This window comes from Meriones unguiculatus, chromosome 14, assembly GCF_030254825.1.
Source record: "Meriones unguiculatus strain TT.TT164.6M chromosome 14, Bangor_MerUng_6.1, whole genome shotgun sequence".
NCBI classification, from domain to species: domain Eukaryota; kingdom Metazoa; phylum Chordata; class Mammalia; order Rodentia; family Muridae; genus Meriones; species Meriones unguiculatus.
The window spans coordinates 52,806,769-52,823,184 of NC_083361.1; the positions used below are offsets into that span (position 1 = coordinate 52,806,769).

The following is a 16,416-nucleotide window of genomic DNA, read 5'->3' on the forward strand; positions in this document are numbered from 1 at the left end:
TCCCTAAAGCAGAAAGGAGCAAGAAAGCATTTGAAACTTGCAGAAGTTAGCAGCGAAGCTGACAGTGTTTTCTAAACTGTACCCAGGGAAAGGGGGACTGTGCTGACATCACTAGGAATGAGACTTTCAGAGCAAAGAAAGGGACCAGGATGTAGCTAAGTCCTCATACTTCCACATTTGAATTGGAAACTCATTTTCAGCTCATGAAACATTTTATGATCACACATACATGCATGCACACACCCCTTGGTCGTTCTGCCCTTTGCCCTTTCTCAGGCTGAGAAACAGCCCAGTGTAGAAGTAGGCATTGTGACTGTGAAACCAGGCTGCTTGGGGGAATGGTGGAATCCAGATCTGTAACATGACCTATGCATGACAAATCAGAAACCTTAGGTTTTCATGTCACATAGCTGGGACACTTTGAGACACTCCTGGGTGTAATTGGCAGGACTTGGGAGCCCACGTCAAGTTGGACAGTTGGAGCTACAGGAAGGAAAGCAACAGCTGTGGATTAAGATACATCAAACGAGTTCAAACCCACGAATTTTGTACTGACAGTCCGAGAAAAGGAGCATGTTCTCCCTGGGATGAGGCCAAGGATCCAACTCACTTCTCAAAATGGGAGCCATCTCCCTGCTATGCAACCACATCTGACCAGAGCAACCCTCTCTTTTGAGATAAGAGTCTGTTGCATTAGAGATAGACATCTAGCAAGTCTTCATTACCGTTATACAGCCTAGAAGGAAAAAAAAAAACACCAAAAAAATCAAAAGAGTCAGACCTGTGTCAGGGCTGCTGTGATACAGGCCTACATAGCAGCTGTGAACCCAGCTCAGTGCTCAGTCAAGCATTGGTCCACAATTCCTGTCCAGTAGCACCAGTGCCGGCCTTTGCTGGGCCCAGAGCTGAAAGGAACCAAGGAAAAGTTGGTTCCTTTCAACTGCAACATCTGAGGGAAGTTAGACTCCCTGTAACCCTGGATACCTGCCAGACTCCTGCCATGATCTGCAGACTGCTGGCTATAGGTTATCTCCAGGGCTAGACTGTGTCCCTTCCTCAGGGTTCTGCCCTGAAGAAAGCAACCTGGACTGAGCAGCCAGGCCTGTTCCAGTTCACATGCTCTTTGGGCAAGTCAGCCATTCACCAGTCCAAGCTTCCCGGTTGCCTCCAGCTACACAAGCTCCTGGGACAATAGAGAGCGGTCTGCTCCTAGGAGCCTCGCAGAGCTGTGGGGAAGAGCAGTCCTGAGGGAGTGGATGTCAAGGAGCCTTTCCGGACTTCCCTTCCGGCAGGCAGAGAAAGCACGCCAGAGGCTGGGACGCATGTGCAGGCGTGTTGTTACAGCGGATCCACGAAGCTCTCACTGTGCTGGCCTAGGGGTGACTGTGACCCCGGTCAGGCAGACTGCTGGCAGAGCAGAGACAGAGAGGATTAGAAGCCTCACGTGGGCCCGAGAGTCATGTGGGACTCACCCCGCATTTGCCGTTGGTTTCATCTCAGCCCAACTCTGACCAACTTGAAAAAGGCTCAGCTGTAATTAGAAGCATGTGGCTCCTCTTCCTGACTCCTAAGGGCTGGGGCATTAGCCGCCTGACTCGGGGCTTCTCAGAGAATGATTATGCCCAATTGTCTCAATTATGCAAAGTAGTCTGACATTTGCCTCTCAGAAGGCCTGGATGGGGCAGGGGAGGTGGGGACTACTTCAAAGGGAGCTAGCTCCTTGTGTATACCGCGCTGAGCAGCCTGGGAGCCAGGTCATGGGGCCATTGTCTCACAGGGATCATGAGGACCAGGCATAGGCACTCACATGCTCTTCATGTGGGCTACCTCCTCTTAAAGACTGAGCCCCCCTCCCGCGGTTTCCTGCCTGGGCCCAGGAGGAGGCTGAAGGAGGCCGGGCGGCATTCTTCCCGCTTGTTCGGCAGCTGAGGCAGGTAAGCTCGGCGGCAGAGCTTGGCTCTTTCAGCCCCTTGCTCCTCTCTGCAAAGGTGGCTTCAGGGCCTCCTGGGGACTGAGTACCAGATCCAGGCTCAGTGGCTGGACAGGTTGATTGACAGGAGAGTCTGTCAGGTCAGGGAACGGCTGAATACTCTGAACTTCCCGGGGGAGGGGGCGGGGGGGGGGGACAGTTTCTCCAGGCAAGTGCCTGGCATTTGCTGGGACTCGCCATCTGCAGGGCTGGGCAGCACCTGTCCTCTCTTAGCATCTCATCTCACCCCGTTTTTTGGGAGGGAGGGGAGGGAGACAGACATCTTTCTTAAAAGCTCCGCAATACTGAGGTTCACAGGGTGTGTACTTAGAAGGCTGCAGCTGCGGGAATGTTGGACTGCTAGAGTTTAATTAGGCTTAGGGGGAACATGGGTGGAGGCCCCATTCCCTCTCGAAGTGTGGACTGGACTCTAGACGCATTCAACAGCACGTGCCAAGGCCAGCAATCCCATGTGGAGGAGTCTGTCTTGAGAAAACGACCTGAAGGTATGAGGACATTCACCCAGCCCTGTGTAGCACAGTGCAAGCCACGGCTGCCCAGACACGGAGGCTGGCCCCATAAATCACGGCCTATCCAGATGCAGCATTATGAGACACTTTTAAGCGACAGAGAGGAAGGGATGATAGCCATGTGCAGAACAAATCACAGCTTTGAGGTTTGCTGCCCGTGTCTGACTGCATGTCTAATCGATTTGTAGAGAAAATGCAGGGGTGAGCACATGAAAACATCAATTGTCCTTTTAGGATGAGGCCTTGGGAGCACCTGCTTATTCGTTCCTTTGTGTGTTTCACCTTCTGGTTCTTCTCTTTGAAGAAAAAAATCTATGACAAATTTTTAACCCCAAATATACATGTTTTTAAATCATAAAAAAAACCTACCTAGAAAGTAGGGACTATGGCTCTGTGCCTCTAGTGGGCTTGGGTTAATGAGAATGAAGGCGGCCGGTGGAGGGAGAGGAGAGACGCTCACCCTGTCAGGGCTCCATGCAGCCACAGGGCTAAGGCCCGGCCTCTCCACGGGAGGAAGGTTTAACTGGGGAAGGCTTGTCTCTGGCAGTGTATTGCATGCGCTCTCCACAGGAGAAAGATGGGTTTGATGAGGGAAGGGTTGTCTCTGGCAGTGTTTTGCATGGCATTTGCAGTTTTATTTGTAGTGCGAGTTGGCCACTCTCTGCAGCTTTTTTTAGACCCCAGAAAATGTCACTGGAAATGTCAGTTCACGTCACGTGTGTTTGCTATAATTGTTGTTTGCTTGATTATTTTCTAGAAGTCTAGAACTTGATTTGACTCTCTCTAACTTCTAAGTTAATAAGCGGTACAAGAAACAGAACGGCACCCAGACACTCGCCTGTCATCCTCAGGCTGAACGGATTAGAAATAGACTTCCCAACAAGCTGAAAGTCTTGTACTAGGGGAATAGTAGATGGTTTTGGAAAGTCCCTGTTTCTCTTGAATATTTTTCAAAAGATGAGAGAGACAGAGAGAGAGAGAGACACAGGGAGAGGCACACACAGAGAGAAATTGGAGTTGGCCTGGAAACTGGAAGCCCCCAGCTAGCTTGAAAGGCTGGGTCAGAAGGACTCATCAACTGGGCTGCAGTTGTGACACTGTCTCAAAATCAAACAAACAACAAAAAACCAAGTTCAGCTAGAGATACATTGGTGACCTGACCAAAGAGCTGGCCTGCTTCTTATTCTTTTTGAAACCCAACCTTTCAAGCGTTGGCATCACGGGTGTGTGCCACCACCCTGGGCAGGTTACTTTCAATGGAAGATTTTAGACATTGAATCCCTCTAGGTTGCTGAAGATGTTGGTGGATAGGGGTCCACTCTGCTCCTAGCTGGGGGCTTCCACTTTTCAGGCCAACTCCAATTTATCTCTCCTCTCTCTCCCTTTGAAAAATATTCAAGAAAAACAGCTCTGTTAGATTAGGTAGTAGGCAGATGAGACAGAGCAATGCTGAAAGTCCCCATAACCCAGAAAACAGATCAGTCCATGCCTCAGACACCTCACAGTCAGGAGGTGTCATCCCAGGTTCTTGCAGAAAGGATATATTAGTATTGACTATTTTTCAGAAACCATCTTTAGCTCACACACACACACACACACACACACACACACACTCACACACACCCGGGCACGCGAGTTTGGGCACACAATGCTGGAGACGACTTCAAGAACAGAAGCTATCGGTAGCTCCACGGTCTCCACAGTGACCGGGCCTCTTGTATTTTCTGTGCCTCCCTCCCTCTGGGTTGCCACCCCTCCAAGCTCACCCCTATGTGAAGATATTGAGTACAAGCATCCTCCCCCAGAGAGTTTATCTGTCCTCCCGTGCCTCCCCTCCCCCAGGGTTGGCAGTGTTTGATATGCCTGACGTTGAAGACCACAATCCTCCTGGGGACGGAGCATCAAGATAGGCAGCTCCTCTCGTGGGACAGGGAAGCTGTGCTCAGGGAAAACGGCCCATGCGGTCTTTTTATTCCATTTGGTAACAACAGTAAATGTAACGCATGAATATCCAGAGTTGTTAAAGCAGTCAGGAGAGGAGAGGGCTGCCCGCCTCTGCCTCTCCTCACCTGCTCTGCCACAGCGAGATTCACAGTAGTTTGGTCAGCATCCTTTTCCGCCATGCACACAGCTGGGTCAGGAGTCATCAACTGCATAGTAAGACTGTTTCAAGGAAAAAAAAAAAGGCAGGTTCAGCTAGAAACACACTGAAATAGCATGCATGAACTGCTACCATGATAGTAAATGAGATAAAGCCACACTAAGAAAGGAAAAAGAGTAAGCAAAATTAACCTTAATTCTACACTTTATTGAACTCAACATGTTACCCAATACCAAAAACTTATTTATGATCTATTTCATGTCGCTTTTCTGCACTAGGTTTTTGAAATCTTGCAAACTCTGGGGCACCCGTGGTCATGGTGAATGGCTGTGGTTTACCCTCCACTCAGCGTATTTCAGACAAAGCGGTTCTAGCTCTTTTCCTATCAGCAAGTATGTTCCTAAAGAGCCAGATCCTCCCAGAACTGTCTTGACACACCCTTTTCCCAGATGACAGATGTTAACACTTACTAGAACTTACAGCTCTATTTCAGTCTTACATTTGCATAACCCACGATTTAGATTAATCCTCACCCTTGACTAATGGGGGATCAGAAGGGGCCACCCTGCAGGTCCCCATGCCTCTCATGTTTAGTGCCTGGGCACACAGGGTCGGGGCCAGCTGACCCTTTACATTTGGGATGCTTTAGAGATCAGCACTGGATACAAGGACCCAAAGGAGAAGGAAAGGATGGAGCACAGAAAATGAGAGGGCATGTGTCATGGGTGCCAGGAGGCACCCCTGTCCTACAAAGAGTGGCCCTCTGCATAGGCCCTCCTAACAACCTCACCCTTCTGTGTGAGCCTGCTGGGCAGCAGCAAACCCTGAGCAAGGGCTGTTTGTTGAAGGGCTTCATGATCCCTGTTGGGATCCCTCAGTGCTCCAATCAGGAAGGAGTCAGTGACACAAAGGGTGATGGGACACATCGTGCTCAGGCACTGTGACTCTGTTTCCCCCTCTTTGAAGATATCTGATTGTGAAATGGAGACTTGGAAACGTAGTCCTATGTGTATATGGTACTTCAACTGACAACAGATTGCATGGATGACACAAAGCTGAAAAGTTCCTGTCACCAGAGATAGTCCAGCCAGGGATGAGCTGCATCACCAAGCATGGCTTGTGGGTATGTGGTGATGACAGGGTAAAACCCAGTGCAGAGACAGCACACAGCACTCAATAGTGACAACAAATGACGCAGTTACCAGCTCCTGTGTTCACAGTGCTCCGCTGCTGGCCACTTTACAGATTATCCCTCCTCCCTACTAACGACTCTCGCGCTAAGAACACGTGTGTTATCCCCATATTAGAGGAGGTTCCACAGCTTCATTTGAATGGCTGAATACTATTCCATTGTGTGTATGGACCATAGTTTGTCACACTAGCCATTGATAGATACTTGAGCAATTTCCAGTATTTGGCTGTTTTGAAGATCGATGTAAACGTGTATTTGTTTGAGGCTGTCCCCTCCCCCACCTCAAAAACACTTGTTACTGGTTTCCTGCATGTGTGTGTGTCTATCTGTATGTGTGTGTGTGCATTTGCATGTGTGGGTGTAAATACAGATACACATGCATGTGGTTTTAGCTGTGTGTGTGGGTATATGCAGAGGTCAGAGGTCATTCTTGGGTGGCTTTATTCAGCCACATCTACCTTGACTCCGACAGGGTCCATCCCTGGCCTGACACTTGCTGGTTAGACAGGGCTAAATGGCCAGTGAGCCCAGGGATCTTCCTGTCTCTGCTTCCCCAGCACATCACAGCCTCTCCATCACACATCAGTGATGGCAAGTGAGTGCCACCTGGCCTGGCTGTCTGTTTAGGGGATGTGGCAATGGTGAAGGTGAAACAGTAACTCACTATGGCTTTGATCTCTGTTTCCCTGATGATTAGTGATCCATCCTTTTTGTCATTATTGGCTACTATGTATTTTCTAGGGAGCTCTGCCAACTAAAATTCTTTGCTTACTCTTCTTTTAGAATATCTTATTTATTCTCTGGTAATTTTAGAAATGTATACACTGTGTCCTGATCATAGTCAACCCCAACTCTCTCTTCCCATGCCCTGAGGATACATTCCATTATGTTCCCCTCCTACTTTTATGTCCTTTTCTTTCTCCTTCCTTCCTTCCTTCCTTCCTTCCTTCCTTCCTTCCTTCCTTCCCCTGCCTCTTTCCCTCTCCTTTCCCTCCCCTCCCCTTCTCTTCTGTCTCCTCCTCTCTTTGCCCTCTGAGTCCATTAGTGCTACCTCCTAGAATGCTGACTGATCTTGGATTGACCTTGTGCAGGTCTGGGTAACTGCAGCTGCAGTGAGTTCCGAAGTGTGACAACCACATCACATCCAGAGGACAGCACTCTACAGCACTCCTGCCCTTCCTGCTCTTACATTCTTTCTGTTCCTTCTTCCTCAGCGTTCACTGAGCCTCGTGAGGTGGGGGAGGTTGATTTAGATGTTGATTACATGTCCTATTCAGGGCTGAGCACTCCAGCACTTGGACCAGTTCTGAGTCTGCGCTGCTGCCCCTTCAGAAAGGAGCTTCTCTGGCCAAGGTTGAAGGCAGCATTGATCTATGGGTATAAACATAAATGTGTATGAGGCAATTTAACATGTTTGTTTGGCAAAACAACAATAGTAGGTTCTCCCTGGGGAACTCTGACTACCTGAGCCATTGGCTTTTGACCAGGTTTACAGTACCAGGCGTGAACTCCCTCCTCTGGAAGAAGCCTCAGATCTGATCAGAAAGCAGTTGGCTGTCCCCAGAAATCTGCTGCTAATGTATCAGTGGGCACATCTTGCCTGGCAAGTTGATATTGTAGCATAATCCAGCACTGGGTAAGACCAATCTTTCCCCCCACTGGCATGCAAGGCACTTTCCAGTACCATGAAAGCCAGCTAGCGGGGAGAAGGTTTTCAGGTCAGTTCCAGCTTGATACCTCTATGTCCTGCAATTGAAAGGTGTGGTATCTCCCTTTGCTCCCTTTCAGCCAGCTTGTCCTTCTGTTGTTGAGTGGCAAGGCACCTTCATATGATCTAGGTACTAGGCCCTCACCAGATACATGAATCGTGAATGACTTCTCTCACTCTACAGGATGCACCTTTACGTACATTTTTAACTTAATGAAATCATCTGTTTAATTTCTTTTGTTGCTTGTGCTTTGGTGCTGTTTAGATGTGCACTGTCAAGTCCAACATCAAGATTTAGCTCCATTTTCCTCTTTCTCCTAAGATTTATGATTTTAGATCTTAATTTTGGGTCTGATCCTATTTGAGTTAGTTTCTGTGAAGAGTGTTAGGTAAGGGTTTGAATTTATTCTCTGGTGTATAAAAATACAATGTTCCCAGAACTATTTGTTGTAAAGACCTTTCCCCACCACCACTGAGAGATCATGACAACCTTATTATATGTAAATTTTCCATAGATATGTGGATTTATTGCTGCACACATTTATAATTGCAACATTAAAATCACAATCTTCTGCATCAGCCAAGGGAACATGATGGCGGGAAGTTTGACTCCTGGAGGAAACAGTGTTTTCGTTTTTCCTTTTGTTTATGGTTTTTGTTATGGAATCTAGGCATCTGGAATTAGGTGGTGTTTTTTGGTATGGATGTTTGATCTTCCCTTGTTGAGTGGAGGCTTGGATCTCTGTTTGCTGTTACCCAAGCTTGCAAGGTGGCGGACTGGATGAATGGCGCTTGGGGTTCACTCTTGGGGCAGCTCTGTATTGATCTGAGAGTGGTGTCAGAAGTGATACAGGTTCAGTTAACTAGGTATAGGTTCCGTTTCTGAGGCCAGGAGCAACCCCTCTGAAGGCTTGTAAGGCTCTTGCTGTCCATCTTCAGCAAGACCGCTTCAGGAGAGCTTGCTTGGTCCTGCAGGCGGTCTATGGATGGCCGAGGCCGGGGTCACAGTGTTTCATGAAAGTGAGGGGAAGGATACCGTAACAGCTTCTCATGGAGGTGAGTAGGATAGGGGCCAGGATGGAGGTTCTTATCCGGGTTCAAGGACAGGACAACACGAGGCACTAGGCACTTTGATATGTGGGTGGGCTGGGTCTGAAGATGTCTAACTGAGGCTGTGGTTATCAGGAATCCCCATAGTCCTGGAGTGGCTTAGTGGGTGGGATGGCTGTAAGGTTAGCAAGGAGAGTGGGTCTGGCTGTCCTACCTTTATTTCTGAACTTGAAATCCTCTTTTACTGGTTGATACTTCTAGATCTATGCCAGTACCACACTGTTGTACATTCTGGATAAAACTGGATTCACAGATTTTCAAGGATTCACAGTCCATTTAGCCACTGAAACCTCTTTTGAACTTGGGAATCAACATTGATCCTATTTTTACAAAATAGGTCTGTGGAATCTCCACAGGGCTGCCTTGAGCCTGAACATTGTCTTGAGTTGTTTGCTAAGTTGCCATATTGGGCAAATGTAATGATACAAGTTTCTAATTGCAGCCCCTAGGAAGTGAAAGCAGGAAAATAATGAGTTTAAAGTCATCAAAGCTACAGAGCAAGCATGAGGCTAGCCTGGACTTTCTGAATCTTTGTATCAAAATGAACAATAAAAATTCACCTTGTTAAATCTCCCAGTTAATGAACAAAGATGTGTTTCCTTGCACTTATTGTTTTAATTTGTGTTTGGTCGTTGTGGTAAAGAACCAGTGACCAAAAGCAATTTGGGGAGGAAAGAGTTTATTTGGGATTACATATATCTTAGTCCACCATTGAGGGAAGCCAAAGCAGGAACTTAAGTGGAGCAGGAACCTGAGGGCAGGAACTGAACCAGAGGCCATGAAGGAGTGCTGCTCACTGTTTTTCTCAGCCTGTTTTCTTATAAATCCCAGGACTACCTGCCCAGGGTTGGCATGGCCCACAGTGGGCAAGGCCCTCCCACATTCATCATTAACCAACACAATAGCTATAGGCCGATTTTATGAAAGCATTTTCCTCCATCGAATTTGTGTCAAGTTGACAAAAGCCAACCAGCACAATTGACCCCTTGTCTACTAGACACAGAACACATTACTATTAAACCATAAACCTCCCTTTCTTGTTTATCCCTAAGAGCTCATATTAATAATGTTTTAATATAAAACAGTCCAACTTTTAAAAGTCCCGCAATCTTTAGAAATTCAAACACTTTAAGAGTTCAGTCTCTACCCTGTCTCAAAACCCAATAAAAATAAAAGTTCACTCTTTAAAACATCCAATGTCTCTTTCAAAGTTTAACGTTTCTCTAAAATTACAGAGTCTCTCTAAAAGTCCAAAGTAGGATCCCATAAAATAAAATAAAAAATAAGTTACATAATTTCATACTCTAAGAGGGAAGAATCAGAGCACAGGCACAGTCAAATCAAAGCAAAACCAAAGTTCAGTAGTGTAAAAAGTTTGGTGCTTGACATCTGGGGCATGCTCGTGATTCTGTGGGCTCCGAAGGGCTTGACAGTGGCCTCTCTCCAGCTCTGCCCTCTACCACACACACAGCTTGTCTTGTGGGCTCAAGCAGGCATTTCTCCTTGGCTGCTGCTGTCCTTGCTAGTCATCCATGGTAGTGGCCTCTCCACACTCTTGGATCTGCACTGCAATCGGACTGGACCTTCACCAGTAGCCTCCCTTGTCCTCTCCTCAGGGACTCTAACCTTGTTACAGGAGGCCAGGCCTCACTTTCTTTCTGTGACCCCTTCAGTCTTGGAGCTTCAGCTGCACCTGAGTCTGCATCTTCTCCTGTGGCCCCTCATGGTCTTCGACAGGGCCAAGCCTCAGTTGCTTCTCATGACCCTCTCATGCTTTCAGAACCAGTACCACTTGGATAACTCTCACACATTACCAAGTTTGGCTGCCAATGTGAGATGCAGCCTTGGCCTCCTCTAGCCAACAGTTTCTGTGTGCTGACTGGGAGGAATTAGTTCCAGATTTGTAATCCTAAATAATGCTGGACTCGTTTTAATCACACTGGCTCTTCAGACCCAGATGACCAGACACAAATTCTTAATTCGGAATATGAAATGGCCCTGATAGAGTCTTTACTTACCTCTGAATCTTTGCAACAGACTTCCATCCTCTGCATTTTTCTCAACACTCTTAACTCCTAAGTTCCCACTGAACAGTGCACTGAGCTCTATAAACGTTCAAAAGCATTTCCAGCCCAAAGTTCAAGTGCCATTACCATCCTCCCCCAAACACATGACCAGGTCTGTCATACGAATTCCGCATAACTTGGTACAAATCTCTGCCTCAGCTAGGATTCATATTGCTCGGATGAAATGCATAAGCAGCTTGGGAAGGAAAGAGGTTATTTGAGTTTACGCATCCCAGTCAGTTTCATCATGAAGGGAGGCAAGGCACGGCTAGCTCACTCTGTGTGCATCTCTCTATCCACCGCTGGACACTGGATTGCTCTCTCTCTCTCTTTACTGACCTGTTTTTCACTCTTTGGGATATAAATAAGTATAATTGCAGGATCGTATGCTAATTCTGGGCTGGGTGTTGAAGAACCTCTATACCAGCTTTTGCAATGGCCATCCTATTCTTCATCTCCTCAGCAATGAGTGCTATTTCATTTTATTTATGTCGCCCTGGAGTTCCATCCACCAGGTAGGAAGGGCATCAGCTGTGGTTCTTGTAACCCTGCTTTAACTTGACTTCCTTGGGTGTTTTGTGCAGTGGTGGGAACCTGGACACAGCATGAAAACATGTGACAGTACTAGAAGATGTTAGCGATGCTACAGACACGCCTAGGGTGTGGCGAGGAGCCCAGACCTGGAGCCTGCTGGTGCTGGGGAGGCACTATAGGTGTGGGGACTTCTTTGTCTAGACTGGGTGACCCTGGGAACCGTCTTTTTTTCTTCCCTTTAACACAAACCATGCTCGTTTTTAGAAAATTAAAAATTCAACATGAACAGTGAAGAACCTAGAGAAAAAGTATACATCCCTTACCAACAAGTGAATGAATCTTCTTCACCTTTCTCCTGGCAGTATTCAATATTTCCTTTAAAAATAATGATGTCTTACAGCACTATTCACAATGGCAGAAAGATGGAAGCAGCTTGCCTAGTCACGGCTCTGTGGGTATTAGCAATGTGCTGTTTCTGACACTTGGAAAGGAATTCAGTACTGACATGGGCTGGGATGTGGTTGTACCTAGAAAACATCATTTTCACCTCATTACCTTCTCTCTTTTTCTTTGTTTCTTTTTTTGATCTTTGACGATTTATTTTAAAAAATTTATTTATTACAATTTATTAACTTTGTATCACAGCTATAGCCCCCTCCCTCGTCCTCTCCCAATCCCACCCTCTCCTTCTTCTTTCTCCCATGCTCCTTCCCCAGACCACTGATAGGGGAGGTCCTCTTCCCCTGTCATTTGACCCTAGCCTATCAGGTCTCATCAGGACTGGCTGCATTGTCTTCCTCTGTGACCTGGTAAGGCTGCCCCCCCTCCCCTCAGGGGGAGGTGATCAAAGAGCCAGCCACTGAGTTCATTCATTACTTTCTCTTATTCCCTCCATCTCCTACTAACTCCTCCCTCTCCTCCCCTTCCCACCCCCAGCTAGTCCCCCTTCAGTCTCTCTGCATGTGGTACACTGAGTTTAACTGGAGTTGCTTTTCTAGGTGTGGGTAGGAGGCAATCTACCAAAGAGAACTGGCCTTCCCCTGCCTTAAAGATCACCCTTTTCCTCAGGACTCCCATTTGGAACATGATCTCTTGGTGTCCCCAGGGCAATGCCCCCTGGCAAGAACAGAGGGAGCTTCTGGGAAGGGTGCACTGGGTCAATTCCTGACATTTCACATAGGCTAGCCCTGTGCCTATGAGGGATTCGGAAGCCCAAGCATTACAAATAAGGTCTTCATACCATCACAGGCACCATGACGTTTGAGTCGGACACCAGCCTAGGGTCCACAGACGAGAGGGAGCTTCACCTTCTTTTTCTGGAAAAACCTTGGCAATGTTAAGGGCTGCTTTGCCACAGGAACAGACAGGCTGTGTCTACCTTGAGACACAAGAGCCAGAAAGGCCTATTGGCCACAGGCCAGGGCCTCCCCTGAAGCAGAGGGTGGAGCAGGAAAGGATGATTGTGGGTTTTAATCCCCTGTGTGCAGAAGAGTGCTCTGGCTGGGGAGCCTGTCTGACTCTCTGAAATGGAGAGTTTCTCTGGCAAGCTGGTGCTACCCCTGGTGCCCCCACCCACCCACTGCCGGGATCCAGTCACCTGCAGCATGCAGGGACATCAGCCAGTCTCCCCACCTCCTGAAGGCTAGATGGAGAAGCCAGAAGTCTAGACTCCGCCTAAGGGATAATGCCAACTAGCAGTTCTTTGTACGGAAGAGTCCAGCCAGGCCGCTGTGTGGGACGAGCAGCCGTGGGTGAGCGTTTGAGTCGTCTGCCCTAAATATACACATGAAACGAGTGGTTTATCCTGGCTATACTGGTCCACAAATCAGTCATTGCACTGTGGAGTTTGCTGTTAATTTTGGCCCAAGAAATGGCCATTGCGTAAACAGACTCATGCAGGAGAAAACCAGTGTTTATGCTTGGAAGCCGATTTTCCCATCCCTGCCAGAGCAGAGGCACACCCTGCCTTTGCAGTCAGCCTGTGTCACCCTTGCTCCTGCCCTGGCCTTCTCAAGAGTGTATCCTAGCAACCCTGCTTCCTCCCATAACCTCCCTGTTAGGTCACCCTCCTTCAAGAATAGACATGAAGGTCAGGTTGTTAATGCCCCTGTGACCCCGTATCTCCTGGTACCCCTACTTCTCAATGAGCAAACTTCCCCAGGACCTGACACTGTTTATGCCTCCTCACTCAACCCTTCTACTATAAAACTGCATTTTAAATGCCAGAGAATTAGCAGGGTATGGTGGCTTATGCCATTAATTCCAGCAGTTCTAGCGGGGTAGAGGCAGGTGGATCTCTGTGAGTTTGAGGCCAGCCTGGTCTACAAGCAAGTCCAGGACAACCAAGGCTACACAGAGAAACCCTGTCTTGAACAAACAAACAAACAAACAAACACTAGAGAATTCAGATTTGATCTTAGGACACCTTGGCCATATTTACAGATCATTCTATCAGAAAAGAAATATACAGTAGCTAACAGTCTCCATTGCTCACCTGCCCAGGCTCCCTCCCAGCCTTTTCACTGCTTGCCAGGACCTACACACTAGTATTTGTTAGAGGAAAAGCCTATACTTTGAGTGAAGCAGAGCTGAGGAAATCAGCTGTACTTGATCAGGGCCACCAACAATGGCAAGTGTTCAGAACTCAGAAAAAAACCTCACCTCTCCAAAGACTAGAGTGGAAGAGACACTGACCTAAATGCCAAGGGTACATTACTCCTGTCCCAGCTTCCTTATCCACCATGCATGACCACATGTGCAGGGCAAAGCGTACCAGCTAGAGCAGGACATCTGGTGTCTTCCTCATGCTCTCCACTGTATTGCCTTGAACAAGGGTCTCTCACTGGACTGGAAGCTCAGTTTCAGTTAGGCTGGCCAGCCAGGGAGCACTCAGGAGCCAGCTGTCTCCACACACCTCCCTGAAGCACTGGAGTGCAGGGGCCTTGCCCTTCTTTTTATGTGCCTGCTGGGTTTCAAACTCAGATTACCCATAGAGCCATGTCCCCCAAACCCTCCCTCCTTACCTTCTTACTCCAGGGTGCCTGAAAGCAACAGAGGGGCTAGATTACAGGCACAGTTTTGATTTTTTGAAGCTTTATTATTTTATGTGTGTGGGTGTTTTGCCTGGGTGTATGTCTGCGCACCATATCAGTGCCTAAATAGGACAGAAGAGGGCATAGGATGTTCTGGAACTAGAATTACAGATGGCTGTGAGCTGCCATCCTGTCGTCCTCTGGACAGTAGCTGGAACTCTTAACCACTAAGCCACCTCTCCAGATCCTTGCTTTGTTTGTCAGAGACGGTCTTGCTATGTAGCTCAAACTCCCAACAATTCTCCTGCCTCAGCCCCCTGAGTGTTGTGTGAGCCACCACACCCACCTTCTTTTTTTTTAAAACCATACTGCAGTTTATATATATATATATAAACACATAAGAAATTTCAACTCTTATTCTTTGAGTTACAAAAGTCAAGGTTTGACTAAGTTATTACTGGATTTCATGCAATTGTTTGTATAACTCTAGTAATGCTCAGCGGCTTAAGATCAGAACCAGTTCTTAAAAAGAAAAAAAAAACACTAAAAACATAAGAATACTTAGCCCCTGTCGAATATTTACCTGGAGGGTATGTTCATCTAGACTTACATTCCAGGATTGCTATATCACTTCTAATTTTAAAGGTCACATCCAAAGGAGAAAGCAAACCACCTATAAACGGGCGTTATTTGTTTATTTCTTGGCTTGTGATACATCCCTAATTTGTTGATGTATCCAACAAATCTCAACTTTGCTATGCAAATTATAGAAGGAATCTGCTCAGCAATTAACTTAGAGTTCAATTTCATACAGGCAACATGTTATATGTGAAAAAAAATTACTAACTGAACTGCAGGTATTAAATACTGAAAAAATTAACAGTTTATTACAATTTATTTCATTTAACAATCTAGGAAGTTTGCAGCCATTAGTAGTTCCAGTGCAATTTCAGATGCAATCGGGAATTCAGGAATCTCCGTGGAGCTCAGTGGAGCTGACCTTGTAGGCAAAATACACGCACACTTTCGATAGCACGTGAGAAGGGATCTCTCTAAAATTGACCTCATTGGTTTCATTCTCAGCAAATTGCCCTACCCCACTCAACATGGCCTTCATTGTCCCTGATGTTAATGTGTTCTCTTTTTACGATAAATTCATGACCATCAGAAGATGTTGATTTGACAGACATGGCATCAGGGCCTTCACAGCCACCACAGGTTTTCTCCTCTCCATCCTTTATGTTCTTATAAAATTCTACTTGATCCCACAAGAACTTTAGTAGTTTCCTGGCAAGGCAGAAACTTTATCTTCAGTAATACAGGCCAATTTCACATCCACCTTCTTAAACTGTGAATGGTGAGCCGGGTGGAGCAGGGTGAAGACGCCGAGATCTGGGAACACTGGCTGCAGCAAAAGGTTTCTGAACTGGGTGACCAGAAATGAAACCGAGTCAAATGCTTGATGAATGCTCGTGGGTCCGTGGCCCGGCTGCGCTCCACAGTGCCTGCGTCCTGAGCACACTGTGGAGAGGAGAACTCTTTCCTGGGCAGGCGTCAGGCCAGGTATCGCCACCTGAAGCCCAAAGGCTCAGGCTGTTGTCCGACGAGTCCCGGTGCTTTGGCTAACTGCTGTGCTCTTCTGGAAGCATAATGATTTAATTACGGAGAGCAGAGACGTTTAATATTTCCCTTGCCACCTCTCAGCATGTAAGTACCAAACTAGTATAGCTTCGGAACTTTTAAAATTAGTCAGAATGTCTAATTTTAAAAAGTGCTGCTTGATTTGTTGACTTGAGTTTCATTTTGAAAAGTCAGCGAAATGAGTTTTACTTGGACTTGGGAAAAATTTCCAACAGTTTCTGAAATGGTCCTAAACCTGCATTGAAAGTTCATGTGAAGCAGCATCCTCAACATTGACAATTATCAAATTAAAACATCAATCAATTCTGAAAGCTGTTGAAGTTGATCTGAATAATGCAGTTATCAAATATTCAGCAGACTGAATTCTTTATGGAAAACAAACAAGCACATTCATCTGACTGATGTGCAGGATTGCTTTCCTCTTCAGTAAGTGGTAAAATTATATATCATAATGTCAAAAGGTTATTATAATGCACAACATGTAATTAAATAGTTATTTTAAATGCATTTCTTTATGATTCATTATCAATGAA

At 46.7% G+C, this 16,416-nt stretch overlaps 1 protein-coding gene and 1 pseudogene across 1 annotated transcript in view; one reads left to right on the plus strand and one right to left on the minus strand.

Moving 5' to 3' along the window:
* Positions 1 to 1,855: 1,855 nt before the first annotated feature.
* Trpm1 (transient receptor potential cation channel subfamily M member 1) overlaps positions 1,856 to 16,416 on the plus strand; it is a 77,444-nt gene continuing 62,883 nt past the window's right edge. The window contains exon 1 of the mRNA XM_060367268.1: positions 1,856 to 1,934. The gene's annotated coding sequence lies outside the window, so the exon portion shown is untranslated. The remainder of the gene's footprint in view (positions 1,935 to 16,416) is intronic.
* LOC110564230 (elongin-C-like) lies at positions 15,146 to 15,477 on the minus strand (annotated as a pseudogene).